The 20,345-nt window shown below is 35.6% G+C and overlaps 1 pseudogene; it reads right to left on the bottom strand.

Annotated features, from left to right (window-relative positions):
• Positions 1 to 4,229: 4,229 nt before the first annotated feature.
• On the bottom strand, positions 4,230 to 5,569 carry LOC125105263 (elongation factor 1-alpha 1-like; annotated as a pseudogene).
• Positions 5,570 to 20,345: the final 14,776 nt, after the last annotated feature.

The following is a 20,345-nucleotide window of genomic DNA, read 5'->3' as shown; positions in this document are numbered from 1 at the left end:
GTGGATTGGTTCTTTGGGAACTCTGACATTTCTGAGGAACGTCTCACAGAAGTAGTGTGAGAGGGTCGCTCACTGAAGAACAATGAAAAAGGTGGTTAGGAGGCTGATCAAAATGCTCATCAGTGGCTCACAGTTCTGCTTTCCCTGTCTTCAATTTCGTCCATCAAATGGAGGCTAGCTGGGTTAAGTGGAAGCTTAACCACAAAAGAGTATGTTTCTCTGAAAGCCCTTTCTGCTTTAGTTGGGCTTCCTCCGGCATTTGTTAGAGAGCTGGGTTCCGTTTCAGTCACCACTGGGGAGAGTACAGACACATCTAAGTGAAGGAAAAATAAGTCCATGAATGACTCTTTTAGGAGATGTTTTGGAGTTTGGTTTGGTTTTTTGTTTGTTCATTCTTGGTTTTTATATTATTATACTGAGAGAAGTTTCAGAGGTAATTATGGTCAGCAAGTAATTGATAAAGAGTCATTTTGAACATTAAGTGATTTGTCCCTGTATCAACAAAAAAGCACTCAATAACTTGTGTTGAAAGAGGAATTCTTACAGATGCATGTCATTCGGATCTGAAATGGCATTTGGCATTTGAAGGCAATGGGTCTCATTTCATATTTCTTCAAAGGAAGAAACATAGATTGAAAATGTACAGTGATCTAGACAAGGCCATACAGTCAGTAAGGAGATGGAGAAGAGGCAGCAGATTACAGACAAAGGAGCACTTTACTGAAATGGGAGAAGCCTGAACTCTAGAGCTCATTTTACCTTCAAAATTCCTTTTCTCAAATACCAGCACTGACATTAAGACAACCATTTCAACACTGTTTATTCTGCAAAGCCCGATCTGGCCTCGGGCTACCTCTCAATCTCAGTACCAAATATTTTCAAGTTCAACAATTCTGACTGCTACTGAAAGAAGAACAAAGCACTTCCAAGGATCATAACTATGACTGGTTTTATTTGATGCCTTTGGAATAGACTGCAGATGTATTTATCATATTTATGTGTCCCACAGCTCTTGGTCTGAGGTTCAGTTGAGGTGTGCATTAGTAACTAAAATTAATTTCCCTGTTCTACTCTGTGACAGCAATTTTGAAGTACTGTAAATTCCAAGGCACGTTCATCAACTATAAGTAATTACTAATAAGTGAGAAGCAAATATTTTATTTTGTGTCTGTAATTAGTAATTGCAGAGTCATATATTTCCTGGAGTGTAGGATGATAAAAAACAAATAGTTTAAATCATTTCAAGATTTTTTTTGTTTGTTTTGAAAGAAAATTATAAATAAGAATTAAAAAATGATCGTATGCAATACACTAAGTAGATGTTTCCAAGAATCATGCCATTTTAATTGAAAATAAGAAAACCTGCATTTAATTTTATCAAGCCACATGATACTACCACATCTCTCAATTGATTTCAACAGTTTTCTGCTTTAATTTTACATTCGCTTTTTTTAATCCAAGTAATCAGAATCTTGTTTTGAAAACAAGCCATTTATTACTTGGTACGTGGCTATTTATTCCTTCTCAGTTATGTTTTGCAGTCATGTAGTAGAAAAGGCAGCGAACAGATCATTTTTCTAGCAATCTGGGAATGGATAATAATGCCATTGAAACAAGAGTGGCAGAATGAACAATTAATGTTTTTCAAAAGTATGTTAGTAAATCTGCACTAGAAATGGAGACATACCTACAACTATATTTGATATGTTTATATTTGTTTTCCCAGAAGACATCTGCCAAGCAAACATAAAGACAGCAGTGATGTGGGAAGAAGTTTGATTGGACCTATTTTCTCATCTTTCTTACATATGTGTCAATACTCGAATTTAATTTGAAAAATCTAGAATGAGAAATTTCATTATCTCATGGAAGTAATGCTAATGAGCATAAACAGGACTCATAATAATATAATAATCAGAGAAGGCAAGGATGATGGGAAGGTGGGCAGATGTTAATGCTACAAAAAGTCTAGGCTAGACCATGACTTTTAATGACAAAAAGCCTTGATGATGATTCTTGACTGTCTTTGAAGAAATTACTTTAACTGGTCCTCAGACTCTCCTATATAAAATAAGGAAAATAACAACTTTGAAATACAGTGTTTGAGATTACCAAACTCTTAACACACTTCCATTGTTTTGGGGGATTTTTGTCAAGTTTTAAATTCTACATATATTTTAACGTTCTATGAATATTTTAATTCCCACAGGGCATTTCTTGTCTTGGATAAGTTATGTTTATACTCATGCTTACTTATATTTCTCTATCTATATTTCTATTTATAATTCTATATTTCTGTATTTTTACACTTTGTATTTATAGTTCTATATTTAAAGGCTTTGATAATTTAAAAATATTTATGTTGAAAATCTTAACAACATTACTTTAATTTTTTTTCTTTCCAGCGATATTAGATAAAACCTGGTGCCTCTAAGTGAAAGATTAATGGCCCTTTGTTTAGTATTCAGGTAAAAAATGGCATAATTCTTGGAACCGAAGACGTAAAATGCCAATTCCTTGGTAACAAATACTTTTTTCAAGGGAGGTAGTTTACAATCTTTGTTTTCATTGAGAGAAGACCTAACTGAGTTGTAAGCTAATGAATTAGTGCAGATAACTTTTAATAATATATTGTGTTTTAATTTGCAGCACATACTTCAGAGTTTTAAAAATGAGTAAATTTGATAGAAAGAAACTTTTATCACTTCTATTTATTTCTATGAATACTAATTCTCAGCTGATAGCATTTATAAAACAATTAATAGAAATAAATTAATGCAAAAACATGACACTTGGAATATCTGCATGGCTCAGTTAAGCAGTTGCTTTTGGCTCAGGTCATGATCCCAGGGTCCTGGGACCAAGTCCACATTGGGCTCCTGGCTCAACAGATTGCCTGCTTCTCCCTCTGCTTGTGCACTCTCTTTCTGACAGATAAATATCTTTAAAAAAGATGACACTTTTTAGCACCGTTATTTTAATCAATTGATGCAAAGTCTGATGATGGAAAAAAAAAGATCATTTATCTCATTAAGAAATATATTTCCAATTAATTTTTTATGTTTATTAAATGCTAACAGTTTTTCATTTATTTGTTTTTGATCAAATATGTACTAATAATAATTATAATAATGTCCAGAAATATTTTTATTTCACTCTTCAGTGTTATGGTCACAAGAAAAACTTTTTTTTTTTTTTTTTAAAGATTTTATTTATTTATTTGACAGAGAGAAATCACAAGCAGGCAGAGAGGCAGGCAGAGAGAGAGGAGGAAGCAGGCTCCCTGCTGAGCAGAAAGCCCAATGCGGGGCTTGAACCCAGGACCTGGGATCATGACCTGAGCCAAAGGCAGCGGCTTAACCCACTGAGCCACCTAGGCGCCCCAAGAAAAACTTTTTTAATTCATATTTTGTATAATAAAAGTATAATAGAGTGATGAAGAAAATATTTTACATCTAAAAATACAAGAAAAAAACATTTTTTCTGTAGAATTAGAGTGGAATTACTTGCTCATTCAAGAATAGGAAAAATATCAAATATATGAATATTAATGAATTAATGTTTATATGTTTTTAAGTGAATGATGCTGCATTTTTAGAATCCATTAGGTATATTTTGAAGTCTTATGTAATACTTTAATTTATATAGTTTTTGATATTTATTTATTTATTTAAAGATTTTATTTATTTGATAGAGAGAGACACAGAGAGAGAGAGAGGGAACACAAGCAGAGAGAATGGGAAAGGGAGAAGCAGGCTTCCTGCTAAGCAGGGAGCCCTATGTGGGATTGATCCCAGGATTTTGGGATCATGACCTGAGCAGAAGGCAGATGCTTAATGACTGAGCCACCCAGGCCCTCCTAGTTTTTGATAATTAAAATATGTTCAAAACTAATTCTTTTCAGCTATTTAATTTTTATGATGACAATTTTTATTTATTTATTTTTCTCATTAAACTTTTAATAGGTCTCAAAATTCTATGACAGATTTTTGGTCAAGTTGTTTCCATTAAAAATTAATTTTAAAAATTAGTATCTTAAAACTTCCACACATACACAAAAACAAATGGTCCACAATATATCCTCCTTTCCTTCTGAAGGTTTAATGAGGCACTGTTATCATTAATCAGTCTTTCACTATTAATCTTAAATGGCCAATTGACACAAACAATTCGTAGACTGTTCTTCCACCACTTACTAAGACTGGGGTAGCAGGTATTGGGGATAATACTCATTTAGCCTTCTGAGCTTTCTGGGCAGACTTAGTGGCCTTGCCAGCTCCAGCTGCCTTCTTGTCCGCTGTTTTGATGACACCCCTAATAACCATCTGTCTCATGTCATGAACAGCAAAACAGCCCTAAGGAGGATAGCCAGAGAAGCTTTCCACACACATAGGCTTTCCAGGAACCATATCAACAATGGCAGCATCACCAGATTTCAAGAATTTGGGACCATCTTCCAGGTTTTTTCCAGAACAATGAGCTATCCTCTCCTTCAGCTCAGCGAAGTTGTAATCAATGTGAGCTATATGACAACCCATCACAGGTGCAGATCCAGCACTGATTTGTCCTGGATGGTTCAGAATAATTTCCTGAGCTGCAAAGCCAGCTGCTTTCATTGGTGGGTCATGTTTGCTACATCAGCCACATTGCCACAATGAACATCCTTGACAGATACATTCTTGACATTGAAGCTCACGTTGTCCTCAGTAATACCCTCACTGAAAGCTTCATGGTGCATTTCAACAGACTTTACTTTGGTAGTAACATTGACTGGAGCAAATGTGACCACCATGCCAGGTTTAAGAAGACCAGTCTCTACTCGGCCCATAGGGAGAGCACCAATGCCACCAATTTTGCAGATGTCCTGGAGAGGCAGACAAGGTCTTGTCAGTTGGATGAGCTGGTGGTAGAATGCAATCCAGAGCTTTGGGCAGTGTGGTTGCACTGGCATTCCCATCTTTACAAGTGACTTTCCATCCCTTGAATCAAGGCATGTTAGGATGTGGCTCCAGCATGTATGATGTCACTTTTCCAACCAGAAATGAGCACAAATGTTACTGTGTCAAGGTTGTAGACAATTTTCTTAATGTAGGTGCTGCCTTCCTTAACAATATCCTCATATCTCTTATGGCTTTAGGGTGGCCCAGTGAAATCCATTTTGTTAACACCAATAATTAGTTGTTCCATACCCAGTGTGTAAGCCAGAAGGGCAAGCTCATGGATCTGTCCATTCTTGGAGATACCTGCTTCAAATTCACCAACACCAGCAGCCACAATCAAGACAGCATTGTCAGCCTGAGATGTGCCTGCAATCATCTTTTGGATACAGTCTCTGTGTAGTGTGGCATCAGCGAGTAATACTTGCTGGTCTCAAATTTCCACAGGGAGATATCAATGGCAATACCACATTCCGTTCAACTTTCAGTCTATCCAAGACCCAGGCATACTTGAAGGAGCCCTTTCACATCTCAGCAGCCTCCTTCTCAAAATTTTCAGTAGTTCTTTTCTTGACCTCACCACATTGGTAGATCAGATGGCTGGTATTGTTAGACATCCCTGAGTCTATGTGTCCAATGATGACGATGTTGATATGATTTACTTTCCCATTTTGTTTTGGTTTAGCAGTGATTTTCCTGATACCTGTGTTTTGGAGGCAAACACATTGTGAAAACTAATGACAATTTTTAGATATCAAGCTACATATATGCAAGAAAGTGCAAAGGTTTTAGTATTACTTTTGGTTTGTAAAAGCCAGTGTTAGAAAGCCAATGACATATTTGACCCCTCAATATTAGACAATTTGCATAATTTTATGTTGGGGTTTTTTTGGTTATTTTTTAATTGAGATGATATTTACATAGCATACAAATCCAGAGGTCATGTTTTCAATGAAATGGAGTTCATTAACAAGAGGGTTAACATTAAAAAAAAAAAAAAAAAAAAAAAAAAAAAAAAAAAAAAAGAGGGTTAACATTAACACAAATTGACCTGTGTTTTAAATTGATAGACTTTATTTTTAGAAAAATTTTAGATTTAAAGAAAATTCAGTAGAGAGTACAGTGTTCTTATTTACTATTCTCTTGGTTTTCCCTATTATTAACATCTTCCATTAATGTGGTAAATTTGTTATAAATGATGAACTAGTATAATATTATATATAATTATTAATAAGAATCTATAGCTTACATTAGGATTTACTCCTAGCATTGTACATCTACAGGTTTTGAAAAATGTGTAAGGATATGTACCTATAAAGGAAGAGAGGAAAAAATAAAACAAGATAAAATCAGAGAGGCAAACAAACCATAAGACACTCTTAATCACAGGAAACCAACTAAGAGGTAGCTGGAGGGGAGAGGGTTGGAGAGATGGGGTGACTGGGTGATAAACATTAAGGAGGACTAGTGATGTAATGAGCACTGGGTACTATATAAGACAGATGAATCACTGACCTCTACCTCTGAAACCAATAATATGTTATATGCTAATGATTGAATTTAAATTAAAAAATAAATTTAGTTTGAAAAGAAGATAAAAAGGATATATATCTAGTATTATAGTATCATCTGGAACAGTTTCACTGCCCTAAGAATCCTCTGTTTTACCTACTCAACTTCAACACTCAACTCCAGGCAATCACTGATCATTTTACTTTCTCCATAGATTTGCCTTTTCTAGAATGTCATCTATTTGGAATAATACAGTATGTAGCCTTTTCAGATTGGCTTCCTTCACTCACCAATATGCATTCAGGTTTCCTCATATTTTTTTGCATCTTGATAACTCATTTATTTTATTGATGAATAATATTCCTTGCGTTATCATTTGTTTATCCATTCACATATAAAAGGAAATTTTGGTACTTTGGGACTTATGCTTATGAACTTTGGCAGTTATGAATAAAGACGATGTAACATTTCTGTGCCGGTTTTTATGTAAAATTAAGTTTTCAACTCATTTGGGTAAATACTAAATGAAATTGCTGGCTAATTACCCATTTGATGTGAGCAACTCAATGACATTTAGTACATTCTCAGTGTTGTACAGCCATCACATCTATCTAATTTAAATATTTTCACCACCACCCCCTGAAAAAAATCCTGTACTCAGAAGTCACTCCCCAGTCTCTCCTTCCATGAGCTCCTGGAAACCATCAATCTACTTTCTGTCCCTTTGAATTTACCTCTTCTGTGTATTTCATATACAGAATTCTATAATATGTGGCTTTTATGTCTGGCTCTTTCATCTTGCAGGATGTTTTCAAGGTTCATCCATATATCATTGTGATTTTCCTTTACATGGTTGAAGAATATTCCATTTTAAGTGTATAGTGCAATTTGTTTACCCATTCACCCATTTTTTGACATTAGGTATTTTCTACCTTTTAAGTATTGTGAGTAGTGCTGCTGTTATGAATATGAATGTGCATGACTGTGTTTGAGTATCTGTCTCCTTTTGGGTACACAAACAGGAATGTAGTTAAGGGGTCCCATGATAATTCTATATTTAAGTTTTTGAGGAAACACTAGACTGCTTTCCACAGAGATGCACCATTTACATTCCCATTAGCACTACACCAGAGTTTCAATTTGTCCACATTCTTTCCAACGCTGTGATTTTCCATTTTCGAAATATCATTATAGCAATCCTAGTAGGTATCAAATGGTATCTCGGGATTTCGACTTGCATTTCCCTAAGGACTAATGACATCGTGTATCTTTCATACACGACGTGTATCTTTCATGTGCTCTTTGGGCATTTGTGTTTCTTCTTTAGAGAGATATCTATTCAAGTCCTTTGCCCTTTTAAGTAGGTTGTTTGTCTTTTATTATTGAGTTTTAGGAGTTCTTTTTATGTTTTGAATATTAAGCCTGTGCTGGTTAATTTTATGTGTCAACTTGGCTGGGCTAGTGGATCCTCAGATAGCGGGTAAAATACTATTTCTGGGTGTGGATTGCATTTGATTCAATAGACTGAGTAAAGAGAATCACTCTCACCAAAATAGGTCAGCGTCATTCAAACTGTCAGGACCTGTGTGAAACAAAGAGACAAACAAAGGATCAATTTTCTCACTTTTCTTGAACTGGGGTGTCCCTCTTTTATCTCTGACATCAAAACTCTTGGTTTTCAGGCTTTGGGCCTCTGGGATTTACACCATCGTCATCCTTGCTTTTCAGGCCTTCATTGACTGAATTATACTGTGGGCTTCTCCAGTTCTCCAGATTGTAGATGATAGACTGGGATTTCTCCATTTCCGTAACAGTGTGAGGCAATTCCAATGCTAAATGCTCATTTATATTATCTATCTATCTATCTATCTATCTATCTATCTATCATCATCCTCATCTCTATCTATCCATCTATCATGTATCATCTGTCATCTATGTATTCTCTCTCTTCTCTTGATTCTGTTTCTCTAGAGACCTGTGGCTAATACAAAACCCTTATCAGATATGTGATGTGCAATATTCTTTCCCATTCTGTAGATTGTCTTTTCTCTTTCTTGATAATGCCCTTTGATGCATAAAAGTTTTTAATTTTAATGAAGTCTAGTAGACCTATTCTTTTTTTTTTCTTTTGTTGATTGTGCTTTTGGTGTTATATCTTAAAATCCATTGTCAAAAACAAGGTCATGAATATTCCTACCTATGTTTTCTTCTAAGAGTTTTATGTGTTTAACTGTTATTTTTAGATGGTTAATCCATTTTGAGTTTTCTGTTTGTTTTTTTGTTTGGTAAGAGTAAAATAGGGTTCCAGCTGCATTTTTTGTATGTAGATATTCAGTTGTCCTACCACCATTTGTTGAAGGGACTATTTTTCCCCCATCAAGTTGTCATAGCACTCTTGTTGAAATCCATTAGCTCTAAATATATGTGTTAATTTTATTTATATTTATTTATTTTATAAAAATTTTAACATAAATATTTATATATTTATTTATTTATATAGTTTTTATTACTGTACCTTTATTTGTTGCTGTTGTAAGATTTTATTTATTTATTTGAGAGAGAAAGAGGAAAGAGAGCACATGCTGTGGGGAGGGGCAGAGGGAGAGGGAGAAGCAGACCTGAGCTGAAGGCAGATGCTTAACTAACTGAGCCAGCCACCCAGGTGCCTTACTACTGTACCTTTGTAGTAAGTTTTGAAATTTGAAACTGTGAATCACCTAACTTTCTTCTCTTTCAATATTGTTTTGATAATTCAGGGCCCCTTTAAATTTCATATGAATTTAAGAACTGGCTTTTCCACTTTTGCAAAAAAAAAAAAAAAGGCCATTAAAATGTTGACAGAAATGGTACCTATCAATAGAATTCTTTGGGTAGTATTGCCATTGTAAACACAATAAGTCTTTCAATCCATGACTGTATGATATCATTTCATTTATTTAGGTCTTCTTTAATTTCTGTCACCAAGATGTTGCAGTTTTTTAGTCTCTCACTCATTTTTATATCTTCATTTTCAATTCCTTGAACTTCTTTGTATTTCCCATTGTCTTCTGTAGTTTTACTCCAATAATCCAGTTTTTATGCCTATTATTCAGCTGAGTCACAAATTTCCCCCCAGCTTTCCTTCTTATTTAAGAAATTATGTTTTGTTTAGTATCATGCGAAAATAAGAAAAAATATGATTATATTTTTAATATGTAGCCCTCCCAATTTAAGGAAAATTCAGAGGAAAATGGAAAGGGCAATTGCCCATAATTCTAAGTGCAAAAACACTTGAAATAAAGCAAGTGTTTAATAACTATTTCTGAAAAGATAAATGAATAGGTGATTTCATGAGTTTCCAAATCATAATACAATGTTTTTACAGTTAAATTTCTTTTTAGCCTTTCTCGATAAAATTACTTAGGTACTTTTAATTATGGCTGGGGATATGTTTTATTATAGTTTTGTCTCATTTAGAAACATATTTCTTCATGTTTCTACATAATATTCATTATAATGTTTTTGAAGTGCAGCATCATATAGTGATTTTTTTAAGACTTATTCATTCATTCAGGATTACAGAAGTTTAGGGCCTTGGGATTATGCAGAGCAAGACAGAGACATATTAACTATAATAATCTAACATATCACTACATTTCATTTATAAATTTAAGACAATATCCTATCTCAAGATTTTCTTGAAGAAAATTTCAATGAAGATTTTATAAAATACAGTCTCTTCCCAGGAAACATTCTCTCCCATCACTGTGCTAAGGCAGGTAATGATAATTACAACTAGAAAGATCTTTTTTTTTTTTTTTTGATCCAAAGTTGCCTAGTGGTTTGTCTTGGTTTTGAAAATTCTAAGTTACAAATCATCACATATTAAAAGAACTAGTTCCTATCAAAGAGATGTAAGAAATCTTGTTAATATTCTAAATCATTTAGTTGAAATAAATAGAAAAAAAATAATAAAAAAGCCATTATAAAAGTATCTGGCTGATCTGAGGAATTTGCCAATGAGGAAATAATGCCACATGATAAAGAAAAAAGACTGAAATATTTTTCTGATCCTTTGTGTTTATTTTTATATCTGCTTTCAGAGCAGAAAAACATCCTTAAAAACATAACTAGACAAGTACACAAAGATACATACGCTTTTCATTGATACATTGTTCTCATTAGTAAAAAGTTAAGAACCATATAAATGTATAACAATAATAGGCCAAGCGATTTAAGGAAAGAAATCTGTGCAGGTTAAAAATGACAAGCATCTTTGTTTAGCATGCATTCCTGTTCATAATCTATCACTATGTAAATAAAGAAGTTTACAGGCAATATGCAGAAGTGAACCATTTTTGTAACATATTACATATATATAATATACATATTTTTATAAAGGTATAAAGTTACACTATTTTTTCTTATTTTGGGATTATAGTAATTCAAATTATTATATTTTCCTTTAGGCTATGCTAATTTTCCACTTATCTGTAACAAATCTACAGTGTATATTAAAAAGAATGTAATTTAACATTTTTCCCTTCAGAATCCTATGAATAAGGAAATGTTCTTACATTTTGCAATATAATGGACTTTTCACCATTAGATGCATTTAAGAAGCCAAAAGGCATGTTAATAGTACATCAAGGTTAAGGATAAAAAATAAAATACCAAAACATAAACAATTTTATGCAAAGATAAATTAATGGCACAATTTTAGCTAAGAGTACCAGAAGTGCCAATTCAACTCTGAATAATGTCTTGTGATATAAATGGACACAGTCACCTAAAACCTGTATAGAATAATTTTTTTCTTTTTTATATATATATATATTTTTTTTTAAATTTTATTTTTTATAAACATATAATATATTTTTATCCCCAGGGGTACAGGTCTGTGAATCGCCAGGTTCACACACTTCACAGCACTCACCACAGCACATATACCCTCCCCAATGTCCACAACCCCACCCCCCCTCCCCACACCCCTACCCCCATTGACCCTCAGGTTGTTTTGTGAGATTAAGAGTCACCCATGGTTTGTATAGAATAATTTTTAAAAAATGCATTTCTGGGGCCCCTGTGTGGCTCAGTGGGTTAAAGCCTCTGCCTTCGCTCAGGTCATGATCCCAGGGTCCTGGGATGGAGCCCTGCATTGGGATTTCTGCTCAGCAGAGAGCCTGCTTCGTCCTTTCTCTCTGCCTGCCTCTGTCTAGTTGTGATTCTGTCTGTCAAATAAATAAATAAAATCTTTAAAAAAATGCATTTCTGAGGAGTTTCTAACAGGCATTTGATTTTTTCATTCAAATTGTCTGCATATAATTAGCCATAGGGGCAGAAACTAGCCTGCAAATAATTGTACTTGTAATGGGTTTTTTGAGTAATAACATTGCTACCTGTTCCCTAAAATGAAGGGCCTTCTTTCCAGTCATATGTGTAAGTACCTCATTATGAAGTCCATTATTTTCAGCAAGTGCAAAAGATTTTAGTATCAAAATGGTGAATGTGAAAAGGGCAAACCCTAATAACGTACTCATTCTGGTGATCTTTTGCTGCTGCATTACAAACAGTCCAAATTTAGAGCCTTAGCGATGACCATTTACTAAATATGATTACATGGTTCAGGAATTTACCAGGAACTATTTGTCCAATTCTCTTATTCCACATGACATTGACACTGGCGATTTTGTTTTATCTAAATTGTGGATCAGCTGACCATGCTTTATTTGCAGACCTGGCACCTTGGTGAAGTTGTCCAAATGATGGCACTCGACTAGAACTGGAGACCAACACTTAAGCACAGTGGCATCAGGGAAGTTGGAATTTTTACTCTGGGTTCACAAAGGCAAGAGGCACTGTTCCAGAGAATAAAGAAGGAGCTACATATACTTTTGGTCAGTTTTGAAAGTCACTTACCATCATTTCCATAATTTTTTGGTTGAAGTAATTATAAGGCTTCCCAGATGGAAGAGGAGGGGAGCAGTGTCAAAGAATTTGTAGTCATGTCTAAAAATTGGCATTGGAGCAATGAAAGAAAGATGGGGAGTACATTAGAAGAAGCATTAATGAATAAATAAAAAATTTATCATTGATTGAATGCCAAAATCAAAAATAGGATAAATAACTTGTTATGAAAATCTGTATGATATCTTTATCAGGTAGAAAATACAGGTATGAAAACAACAAAACACAGAGAAGCAAAATATCATCTTGTTTAAAATGTCAGAGATGCTTCTTAAGTTTTTAATATTTTTATTAAGTGCAATAGCCACAATTTATAGATCATGGGCTCTATGCCAGGCACTATATTAAATGCTCTGAATTTATTATCACATTTAATTCATGAAACAATGCAATAGGGATGCTAGATTTTATCTCTGTGTCATAGTTTAGAAAACTGACATATGAAAAGGTTAGATAACACATCAAAGACCGCATAACTTGTTAACAAAAACAATCACACTATATCCCCAAGTTATCACACTCCAAAACACATTGTTTTATCTATACATTTTACCATCTTTAATTGTTTTGAAGGATGACTTTTAAGTAAAGATATCCTCAAGATTTTTTTTTTTTTCTAATATGACTACTATAGTATCAGAAAATTAGTTTTAATAATGCATGTCCCTGGACTTTTCTGGGACAAAGCTATTCTGAAATTTAATTCAATGACTAAAAGTGAGTTCAGAATTATAGCAAGAAATGTACATTATTTCCCATGCTCATTTATGCTAATGTTTACCAAGGCTTTTGGTAAAGAAGCTATCATTTTAGCAATTTTGAGTCATAGATACTTTGAGATGGAAAGAAGGTAGAGGTAGTCCAAGTCAAATAACCTAGTTGGTTTAGTTGCAAAGTCATGAAAAAGCATTAAAATGATAGACTAATGAGAATAATGAAGTTTTCATTTAAAGAAATGTAACTTTTCCCAGCTTTACTTATCAACTTAAATTTCCTAAAATATTTGTAACTTTGAAAGTAGCTGTTAGTTTTTGTCCTTAAGAGAAATTTTAAAAATTCATGAACACCTAACAAATGTGTTCCTAAAGGAGTGTATTTTCTAAGGATTCTGATGATATATTGATCCACTTTTCTTAATATACCCTGAAAACCTTTTGGTTAAAAAAAATTATAAATAAAATATCAATCATGAATTACACACTAAGATATGAGGCACATTCAGAAGTAATATGCAATAGGCATGGCAAATCTAGGTGATTTTCCTTAAGAAAAGACAATGTAAGTTGGCTTAAAAGGCAAAATTACAGTTTGTCATCTGAAGTTGTTGAAAACTCAAATCATTTAAGCAGGACAGAGAGATTTTTCCATAATAAACACAGCATGACAATGCTTTGTTTTTATAGCTAAATAGAAACCCAAATCTGTCAGGGAATAAAACAGGAATTGAAAACTAGTTTAGTGTTTCCATTTTGCACTATTATTTCTGTAAATAATTTATAGCTTCAATATTTATATATCAACACTTATTTGTGTTAAATCCTGGAGGTAGAAGAAATATCGTCTCTAAATTTCTCCTTACACAATTCTAAGCTCTTCCTGGACTCACATTTAGTATTTTCTCCCAAAGTAGAGATCTTAGCCAAACCACATGGGGCCAAAAAATTTCACCTTCAATAAATTCGTTGGGTATTCTGAAATTGCTGCTCAATTTGAACCTCAGCTTAGTATAACTTTATAACTATTTGACCGTGGGAGACTTGCTTCCTTTAAAGGATCATCTAAAAAGTCACTTTCTCCCTGATGCCTTCCTTCATACATCCTCCTTTACTAAAATTATTTCTTTCTTCATATATTTACACTACCATTTAACAGAGCCCTTTGAATTCATTGAGGGAGAGGCAGAGTCACTTTTATTTTGTATCCAGCAATGTCCCTAGCTCCCATTATAGATCCTCAATAAGTATATACTGGAATAGATAAAGAGAAAGAAAGAAACAGAAAAGAAGGGAGAAAAAGAAAGTATAAACACAAAACGAAGGATGAAAAATAGACTCTAAAATTCTGATGTAAAGGGTTGTTTGAAATTAATATCAGATGTAATTCATGTCATGTGCAAGACTGAACTACTATGTTCTTAGATTATGAGTTCAAGGAGGACAAGCAGCATGTATATCTTGCTCAGTATGTTTCCTCAAATTTCTAGAAGATAACAGATTAAGGATCTTGAGAAATCTTAAAATATGCGGTTGGCAAGCTAGAGACCCAAGAATGTCAATGGTTTAGTTCTGGTTTAAAACTAGCAGGCTTTAGAACCAAGGAGTCCCAAAGCTTTAGTTTAAGTTTGAGTGTAGGAGAACAAACAAACAAACAAACAAAACCCCAAACCCCACAATGTCTCAGCTCGAACAGCCAGGCAAGGTAAGTTCCCTCATCTTCTCAGGAGGTTCAGGATTTTTGTTCTATCCAACCTTTCAACTGATTGCATGAAGACCATCCAAATTAAGGAGGGACATCTGCTTTACTCAGTCTACCAATTCAAATATTAATCTCTTCTGAAAATATCCTTACAGAAACACTCAGAATAATGTTTTACCCAATATCTGGGCACTCTATCACTCAGTCAGGTTGACTCATAAAGTTGATAATCACGAGTCCATTCCTTATTAGTTGTCACCCATATGTATCTACTTAAACCACACTTAAGTTCCAAGTAAGTACAATAACAAGGTCACAATTCCAATCATCATGATACAACTATCCTCCGTATAGCTGGAAATGCACTAAAACTCTTCTCCAGAATATAAGGTAAAGTTCATGGATTACATTAACTCTTCTCTTTGATATCTTATAACTTAAATACTATAAATTCAGTATATTTTATGTTACATGATCAGGGAACAAAAGAAAAGAAAAAAGATACTGACATTGTATGCATACCTACACATGAACATGCACACACAAACATATTCATAGCAACATAATGAGGAAATAATCATGACAATTGCAGTCCTCCTTTCTGTAACTAGGCACATAACCATAGCTTGTATGTACAGTTTCATTTGTCTTCCTTTTTTTTCTTTTTTAAAGATTTTATTTATTTATTTGAGTGAGAGAGAGAGCGCACAAGCAGGGAGGAGGGAAAAGGAGAGAGGGAGAGTAGGTTCCCTGCTTAGCAGAAGACTCTGAAATCATGACCTGAGTGGAAGGCAGATGCTTACCTGACTGAGCCACCCAGGCACCCCTGTAGTTTCTTTCTTCTAATACCCGTTTGGTATTCCTGTTAGCTTCAGCAAGCCCCTCAGTTCATTGTGGTTCTTTACCTGGTGGTATGTTTCAAATCTTAATTTCTGAAGAGTCTGGGCCATTAGTAGTCCTGCCTCCACTGGGTTGTAGGTGTGCATTGACTTTAATTATGGGGTATGGAAATCCTAAGAGACAGTCTAAGGAATCCTGTAATCCAGTCATGTTCTTTCTTACCTCCATTGTGGAGAAGTAGTCCAATTTCCCCTTGGTAATCAGGATCAATTATCCCAGTGAATACATTAACTCTCTTTTTGCCTATTAATTCAGAGGCATGAGGAAACCAAAGTGACTGGGTGACAGTTTTAACTTCAAGCTCAATGAAGTCATTGTATCTCCTGGTGAAAGCATTGCATGTGGGGAAGATAAATCTGTACCAAGTACATGTCTATTACAACAGGGACAAAATGCTGACTCTTCCATGATGGAAGCTGTTAAGTAATCAGCCTGCCATTTTGTAGGTTGTTGAGCATCCCAGAAAATGATGTCATGCTGGGAACTCAACATGGTCTCTGCTATTGGAAGACTGGGCATTCATCAATGGACATAACCAGGACTGCCTTGGAGAGCAAAAGTCTGCTGCTGAGCTCAAGCATACCCTCCATTCTTACCACCGTGGCTACTTTGTTCATGAGCCCATTGATGATGATAGGAGTGACTGGGGAAAGAGGCTGAACTGTGTCCACTGAATAGGTCATCTAGTTCACTTGATTATTAAACTTCTTTTCTGTTGAGGTCACCATTTAGTGAGCATTTAGATAGGATGCAAGTATCTTGATGTTTTTTTCTACCCATTCAGAGAGATACATCCACATCTTCCCAACTTTTCTTATGACTCATTTTTTAATCATTTTCAAGACCCTGACCATTCAGCCAAAGTACTGTCCACAGCCCATGAATTCATAAATAATCATACATTTGGCCATTTCTCTTTCCAAGCAAATTGAACAACCATGTGTACCATTTCAAATTCTGCCCACTGGGAGGATTTCCCTTTACCACTGTCCTCCAGGGATGTCCCAGGAAGGGACTGCTACAGTGTTCTTTCAACAACCCTTCATTACTAACACTGGAGGCTGCTTTCTTGGTTGCCTTTTATGGAGAGAAGTGCTGGTTTAAGATTTGGACTAAGTGACAGCAAGTTAGAGAAAGGCCAAAATTTAACAACTGGCTTTGTGGTCTCAAGATATAAGTAAGATCAGGAGCTAGGCCAAATCTGTGATTAACTTCTAGATTAGAGAAATCAATTGCAAATGCAGCAAGAAAATAATATAGAAAATCATCTAGAGCAGCTCATCTCTGTAACTTGGAAGCCAGCTCTTCTAGTTTGCAAGAGGGTTGTTCAGGAGGAAGAAGGAAACAGAAGGTCACTTATTTCTGTTTTTTAAATGATTTTATTTTTTAAATGCATTTAGCTTTTACTGAGTAAATAGAGCACAAAGTTACCAACCTACACCTTACTTTGGTACCAAAAGCCAATTCATTTTCTACACTTAAGGTCTTTCAAATGCAGAGCCTAACAATTAGGCAGAAGAAAGACCTAACATTTTTTACTTTAATCATATTATGTTCCTAATTTGTCATTGAACTGGTTCTCCAAAGAAGGCTGGAAGAAAATCTCAAATGCATCTTGCATTCTAGAATTGGGCTTTATATTTTCCAGGGCAAGAGCAAAGCAAAACATCTGTGTAGGGTGTGCATGAGTGGGCCTGTATGCTCCTGTGCATATATATGGGTGGAAATCCAGAACTTTGCCAAAGTACCTTTGCATTTTAAAAGCTTATTTTCAGAACAATGAAAAGAGGCAGTTTTCCCCTTGATAAAGAGACAAAGCAGTGGGGCATCAGCAGCCCTTTTCTCAAGGCACATTTCTCCTTGAGGTAAAGTCTAGAAAATAAATGGTGATAACCCTGGGGTATATGCTGATTTGCTCCAGGTTGTAACTTTATTGATGTTTGTCTGCAGGCAAATACCTGAATAGGTGGCAACAGGCACAAAGGGTGACAGGAAAGAACAATGTTCCTCCTGGGGCTCAGAGTCTGCAGACATTTAACTGCTTCAACTTGGATAGAAAGAAATCACACACACAAACAACAACAGCAGAAACAAACACAAGAGAGCCCACAACTCTTTGGTGGAAAAGAACAAAATTTTATTAAGGCATATTTGTTAACCTCAATAGGAAAGAGGACTTCGGCGGTCTCCATATGACCTCAAAGTTTACAGCTGGGTTCTTCTTTTCGGCTTGTCTCTCAGTGCCTACCTGCAAATGCCCACTCACCCTTGCCCTACATTTTCCTTATATGAACCTGGAAATATTTTCAGCGCCAGGAGACAGTCATTAAGATGCTGGTCCACTGTCTTCCTGTTGTTGGCCTCACTGAAATAAACTCTTTTCTTGTTTTACCACTACTTATATTATTGTTGGTACTAGATTATAAAACTCCTCAATTCTTGGATTCTTGAAGGAAAGAATCCACTAAAGAGACTCCATAGAGAGTTAAAGCAACAAAGGTTTTATTTAGCAAAGCAAAAGTACACTCCAGGGACAGGAGTGGGCTGACCTGAGGGTGGGTAGCAGCCCATTGAGTTCTGAACTCTGTTTTTTTGTTTGTTTGTTTGTTTGTTTGTTTTGTGGGGGCCTATTTGGTCTCCTCCTTCCCATCTTGTCATTCTCATACCACCTTCTGCATCTGCCCTGGTTGCCCCCCCCTCCAAACTATTGTCCCTGCTCTTGTCTGCCATCTTCCTAAGAGTGTCTAAGTGACACCTGGCAGGGGGGAGGGGGGTGTGCAAAACCATAATGCAAATAATGTTATAATGATATTATAACAAACTTGGGATTATGAATGCACAAGGCTTTCCTTAAGTGTGCATACTCCAAAGTTGGGACCATCTCTGTGGCCTGTATCTTCTGCTCAACACACTGTGCTAAACCAGAAAAGGGGCTGGATTAAGGGAGATTGGGTGGTCCTTATCATGGAACCATCTGCTATCCTCTTTTTTACCCTCCTGCTCTTGTCTATGTAACTGCCAACTCTAGCAGTTTATCTGCCTTTGGATTTTGTCAGAGGGGAGAGTGGCAGAACCCAGTCTGTTCGGGATTCCCCAGAGCCAGGTGCTCTTGGACCCCTGTGCCTGGGCTACAAACATGATTGGGTATTCTGAGCCAGAAAATGTTTTGTTGTGGGGACTTTCCTGCACATAGGAAAATGTTTAGAGCATCCCTAGGCCCTGCTTATTATATAACAGTAACGGCTCTCCTCTACCTTCCCACCCCCAAGTCTCAATGAACATAAACTTCTGTAGATATCCAAAGTATCCAGGGGTTCAAAATCATTCTCACCCTCAGCAGCTGCTGAAGTGTTTTTAAGAGAAGAAACACAAAGTATTGAACCCAAGAGAATCCTAAGGACAGTCTCCATCCTCGAATAAATGAAATAGATTTTGTATTACATTTGTATTACAATGTAAAGTATGGAGGATGGGAAGCAAGAGATAGCAGTGTAGGTGAGGATGAAGTTAATATTAGTAATGCATTCATTCATGTATTGTATCAATATTTATTGGATGTTAGCTAGATGCGAAGCCTGTGCAAGGACCTGGAGAGTTCAGTCTGATGGGACAGATACTAAATCATGAGAGGATCATAAAACCGCATATGCAGGGAGTTGAGGGAGCGAACCCATTTGAATAAGAGGCATCTTTCTAGTTTTTCCTCTCTACAAAATCTCTTAAAATATTTTCTCCTCGGCAAACTTTTTTTCTAGTAGCCCTTTACACTCTGGGTTCCTCACACCGCCCCTTTGGGTACTTTCTTGGCCTAATGTGGAGCTTAAAAACGTTAGCGTTTTTGTTCCTTGGCGTTAACAGCAGACGGCCTCCTGCGGTGGCAGCTTGAGCCTCTGGGAACGCACACTCTCTCAGAGAGCAGCAGCAGAGGATCAACTGGCTTTTAAACAGAATCATATTTGCAAGTGGCCAGCAGGTTGGAATGTGATAACAGCCAGCAGACACTTCACATGGGTTTTCTCAGCCAAATCTGGGAAGCTTCTGTCAGGCGCCATTGTGAAGTGAACAATCAAAGCCAGTCTTGAGGGAGGGTCCTTTCTCACTGCCACGGGGCCTGTTTACTAGCCTCGCTGAAAGAAGAGTGGAAAGCCATATGGATTAGAAGAGAAAGAGGAGTTTGATTTTTAAGACAGATTGCAAATTTTGCAGGCATTTCTCAAAAATAGATGCATTTGGACTCTTCTTCCCCAGTCTGTGTTTTTTACCTAATCTCTCTCTTTCAGTGTGGGTAGCATCTTGACTCCGTTGTTTTTTGTGGAATCCTTTGTCTCTTTTCTTTTCAGAACGTAGCTAGGGTAGGGAGATTGTGTCTCTATTAAACTCTCCCTATCAATTTGCTGCTTATGGAATGAATTCTAGTACTTCTAGATATAAAAATGATATTAAGATAATATTGACTGTTTTTAGTCATGTTTTCCTGAATTTCAAATGGGAGTGAGTTCTTCTGTTTAGAATATCATAGTGTTCAATTAAATAAGATAAATAAATGTTAAGCATGATAAATTGAAGATTTACAAGACAAATAAATTATTTATGTAAATTAAAATAAGTTTCCGTTGTTTGGAGCCAGACTGTCAC

The sequence above is a fragment of the Lutra lutra genome, chromosome 7 (assembly GCF_902655055.1).
Source record: "Lutra lutra chromosome 7, mLutLut1.2, whole genome shotgun sequence".
NCBI lineage: Eukaryota > Metazoa > Chordata > Mammalia > Carnivora > Mustelidae > Lutra > Lutra lutra.
Note: the sequence above shows the minus strand (reverse complement) of the source record. Positions and strands in the feature narration are given on the sequence as shown.